The 5,418-nt window shown below is 35.9% G+C and overlaps 1 pseudogene; it reads left to right on the top strand.

Moving 5' to 3' along the window:
• Nucleotides 1–1,066: 1,066 nt before the first annotated feature.
• LOC106529999 (UDP-glucuronosyltransferase 2A1 pseudogene) lies at nt 1,067–4,234 on the top strand (annotated as a pseudogene).
• Nucleotides 4,235–5,418: the final 1,184 nt, after the last annotated feature.

Here is a 5,418-nt window from a genome sequence, read left to right as displayed (position 1 = left end):
GTGTGTGTGTGTGTGTGTGTGTGTGTGTGTGTGTGTACAGTGCCCTGAGACAACCGTTGTTGTGACTTAGTGCTTTATAAATAAACTGAACTGAAACTGAATTATTATGCTACGTTCACACTGCAGGCCTTAATGCTTGCTTCCGATTTTTGTAAAAATCCTTTTATTTTATTTTTGCATGGACGACATTCACATTAGATTTTAAATACGACCTTCATCAGACTTTATTGTGAACTTTCCACAACAGAGACCCACATGCGCAGAAGATGACATGTCTACTTTGCTGTTTACAGTAGCTAAACATCCTTAACTCACAATGTTCAACATGTAAAAAAAAAAAAAGTTCAGGTTAAAGACTAGTTTTCACTGTAGGTTGTTTCATGATTCCTATGAATTTAGTAAAATGCTCTTCAAATGGCAGGAAATGCATAGTTTTGAGTCAATTAAAAAAATACCCACTGACACCCTTAGCACGGCCTAAACCCACAGCTGTTTAACACGACTAAGTGTCCCTTAATTAGATGTATGGTATGATGTTGACTTCTGAGATTCTGTGTTAAATTTAGTATATAGTTATTACCTGTTTTAAATGGATAAAACTATTTAACTTTGTATGTGAATCTATTTAACTGACAGCTAGATTTAGAAAATCTGAAGGAAATAAGCCCCCAAGGATGAGATTCTACAATCACCCATTTATAATCTAAACTAGATCTGCTAGACTTTTAAGCTTGCTGAATAATTATGACTTCAGCTAAGAATAATGTATTATAATTTACCTGTTATATACATTTCACACACAACTTTCTGTCACTTTCTCATTTTTATTAGATAGCTTATATCTACATATTAATAATTTTGCTATATTGTTATTAATAGTTTCTCTCTCTCTCTCTTTTTTTTTTTTACATAATCAGCACTTATTATTCATTATTATTTTTTTGCTAAAYCCAGACACTTGCTCGATGTCTTAATGGCCACCAGTTCCACAGTAAATCAAGTCACGTGACCAGTGCTCCCTCCACATGAACCTCCTCTGTTGTCTTCATGCCTACTTCCGGGTTTCTCAAGGCGCACAAACCATGCGCTGGGCACAGCAAACCAAAGACCTCTGCAGTACAACGGGACATATTCTCCAACGTGGTATGTTTATTTTGCTTGTCTGTTTGCAGTTAAAACGCCCACATGTGAATCTTATTAAACCTAACGCTTCTGAACGTATGACTTGGGTTTTAAAGCAAAAAGGGTGAGTGCTGAGATTTTTAAATAATTATTTCCCAGGATTCGCCATCCCTCGTTTAATTTTGTTTACCTGGAGTATTGTAAAAAATAATTATAACTTGAGATCAAATTAGAACTTCGGTTCAGAAAGTTGCGCCATTGATTTTCAGTAGTTAAAAGTAAAACTACACGGTGAAGATGGAAATGGGACGAAACGGCGCCCCCTGCAGGCTGGCTGTAGTAGCCAGTAATGAGGGGAAAAGGACAACAAACAGACCTCAGTTTTCCCAGATGTTGCCTTATGTTCGACTTACTGTTTAGTTATTCATGTTATCTTACGTTTGGTTTTAATTTCTATCTAAATTAATTATAGATAGGTGAAAGTGCTAAATGTCATGCGCTGATGGTTGGGGTAAGGGATAGAAAGTGATTACAGCCCCGCACACATCACAGCTGTGCAGGCTCTTGCTCCAAAAATCCAGCATAGCAGCTTCCACAAACTGGGGCCTGCTTTTACTTCTTAACGTAATGAAGAATCAGAGACACTGTGTCTTCTTCAGCTATTATTTTTATGATGTTTCAAACCACAAATCCTCCAGAACTTCAAATAAGTCCAGGAAGCCTCCTCAAAGGTTAAGCAGATGGAAGGTTTGAAGCTTATTTGACCGTGCATACATTAAAACCCCATTCTCTCAATTTAGTTATTCTGTGCACACAGTTTTTTTTGTCAAAAATTATTTTGTTTATTTGCATGCAATAAATCATGGTCTGGGTTTAGCATTGAAAAGTTGGATAAATTATATTTTCCATGTTCATTACCATCCAGTAAAACTACAAATGGCATCTGTCAGCTTGACGAAGAGTTAACGGTATATATCGCTGCCTCGCTTTAATCAAAACAAGTCATACTCTGAAATTAGCAAATATTTTAAGAATCATCACTAAATAATAAAAAAATAAAATAAAATGAACACCAAACCTGTGTGCATAGTTTACTAAATTGAGAGAACAAATAGTAAAAATCACTGAAGGGGTTCGACATGAACTTACTGTAAAAGGTAAATACAGGAAACAGTAAAGTAAACTGAACACACCCAAGCTCTGACTCTGTTAATCAGTAAACTACTTATCACTGTTACTCSGTACACAGGTTGCTCAGTTTAATCTTTGGATCCCAACTTCCTGATTGGATTAAAGAGCATTGCTCCTTATCTTTACAGTTTTTATACAGTTTCATCTGCTGTCAAACACATCAACCCTCTAACAGTGCTGATCTTCTTCTCCGAACAAACACAACTGAAAAGTATCTGAAAGTAGTTTTGTTCTATATAATGTATTCTTGTTTCTGTAATATTTTGTTTTCTGTCTGTAATTCAATACTTTGTTTTTAGCACTTAAATAAGAAATCAGCCTAGACWACAATAAAGAAAGGGAAAGTAGAAATGATAATTATTTGTTGCTTGTTTTGGTGAGTTGATTGCCTGATTTTTCCATTTCAGATGAGACCGATCTGTTCCTGCAGTGTTGTGCTCCTGCTGTTCCTGATTCCAAGTGTGTGTCAGGGTGGAAACATCTTGGTCTTCCCAGCTGAAGGCAGCCACTGGATAAACATGGATGTTCTCCTTAAAGCTTTGCACTCCAGAGGACACAACATTACTGTTGTACGTTGTAGCAAAAGTTGGTACATCAAGGAAAACTCCTACTACAGTACCATCACCGTACCTGTGGAAAGTAGCTTAAATCAGGACTTTGCAAATCAGTTTTTCGATGATTTCATGAAATTTCAAAAGGGGGATCTCCCCTTGTCTAAGTTTCTTTACATGGCTGTAAGAGTAATTCCCAAAATTGCTGAAATTCACTCTAATGTAAGTGAACTTGTCTCAGTCTTGCTGGATGATGCACAGTTGGTTAGAAGAATCAAGGACAGCAAGTTTGACCTGGTTCTTACTGACCCCTGCTGGGGCAATGGAGCTATTGTGGCCAAATATTTTAATCTTCCCTTGGTTTATAATGTTCGTTGGTTGATGCCTGAAGATGCTCATTTTGCCATCGCTCCTTCACCTTTATCATATGTTCCTGTTACTGGATCTGGATCTACTGATAGGATGACCTTTGTTGAGAGAGTTAAAAACATAATTTTCTATTACATCACCCAAATACAAAGCTATTTACCAAGTAAACTTGTATATCAACCATTATGTGACAAATATCTCGGGCCTGATTGTGACTTTGATCAGATTCAAATTGATGCAGACATTTGGCTGATGAGAACTGATTTTGTGTTTGACTATCCACGTCCCACCATGCCTAATGTTGTGTACGTGGGAGGGTTCCACTGTAAATCTCCAGAACCACTTCCTGAGCACTTGGAGGAGTTTGTGCAGAGTTCTGGAGAACACGGAGTCGTCATTATGTCTTTAGGAGCTTTTGTGCGTCAGGTTCCTGATGATTTGGCTAATGTGATCGCTGCAGCATTTGCTAAATTACCCCAGAAAGTCATTTGGAGCGTTAAAGGCAAAAGACCRGACACATTGGGAAACAACACTTTACTGGTTGACTGGATGCCACAAAAAGACCTATTGGGACACCCAAAGGTAAAACTATTTGTAGCTCATGGAGGAACAAATGGAGTCCAAGAGGCCATGTGTTACGGAGTCCCAGTACTTGGGTTTCCTTTGGTTTTTGACCAGTATGACAATCTACTCCGTCTCCAAGAGAAGGGTGCAGCTAAAATTCTTACTCTGACTACAGTGGACGAAGATGTCTTCCTGAAAGCTTTACAGGAAGTCCTGAACGAGCCCTCCTACATGTCAAACATGCAGAAACTCTCACAACTGTACAAYGATCGACCAATGAAGCCCATTGACACGGCCTTATTTTGGATTGAGTTTGTCATGAGACACAAAGRTGCTGCTCACCTGAAAGCACAGTCCTACAAAATGCCCTGGTATATCTACCACTCTGTAGATGTAGTCCTCTTCCTGACTGCAGTACTACTGCTGGTGCTTTTAACAGTTGTCCTATTGTTCAGGTGTTTATGTAAATTATTTTGTAAACAAAAAGTAAAACGTGACTAACGTGAAAATGTTTTAAAAGGTTTTTCAGCAATTGGTTTTATATAGTACCCAGTTTGAACTCTTTATACAAATATTCTTTAAGGATAATGTTTTTATTCTACCCATTATGGATATATGAGATGAGCATTGTTTTATGTGTATGATTTAAATAACAAATTAAAAACATCCTCAAAATCACAGAAACGACATTGTATTCATGTGGTTCCTTTTTAATTTTACAATCTTAGGTTCTAGCAGAGCAGGTAACTTGTATTTCAAATTCTGCCTACTCWTTTATCTATTATGGAAGCCCATTTCTGCCACCCTGATTAAAAAAATAAAACTTGGATCTCATAATTGTGACTTAGCTATCTCATAATTATGACTTAGCTATCTCATARTTATGACTTAGCTATCTCATARTTATGACTTAGCTATCTCATAATTATGACTTAGCTATCATAATTATGACTGAGCTATCATAATTATGACTGAGCTATCTCATAATTATGACTGAGCCATCTCATAGTTATGACTGAGCTATCTCATAATTATGACTGAGCTATCTCATTATTATGACTTAGCTATCTCATTATTATGAGATACTATCTCATTATTGTGACATACTATCTCATAATTGTGACATACTATCTCATAATTGTGACATACTATCTCATAATTGTGACTTAGCTATCTCACAATTATGACTTAGCTATCTCATAATTATGACTGAGCTATCTCTTTATTATGAGATGCTATCTCATATTTATGAGATACTATTTCATAATTATGACTTAGCTATCTCATAATTATGACTTAGCTATCTCATTACTATGAGATACTATTTCATTCATAATTATGAGATACTATCTCATAATTATGAGATACTATTTCATAATTATGACTTAGCTATCTCATAGTTATGACTTAGCTATCTCATAACTATGAGATACTATTTCATTCATAATTATGAGATACTATCTCATAATTATGACTTAGCTATCTCATTACTATGAGATACTATTTCATTCATAATTATGAGATACTATCTCATAATTATGACTTAGCTATCTCATAAGTCATAATTATGAGATAGCTAAGTCATGATTATGAGATAGTATCTCATAATTATGAATGAAAT

Source organism: Austrofundulus limnaeus, unplaced genomic scaffold (genome assembly GCF_001266775.1).
Source record: "Austrofundulus limnaeus strain Quisiro unplaced genomic scaffold, Austrofundulus_limnaeus-1.0 Scaffold483, whole genome shotgun sequence".
NCBI lineage: Eukaryota > Metazoa > Chordata > Actinopteri > Cyprinodontiformes > Rivulidae > Austrofundulus > Austrofundulus limnaeus.
The sequence above is the reverse complement of the archived record's forward strand: the minus strand, read 5'-3'. Positions and strand labels throughout refer to the sequence as shown.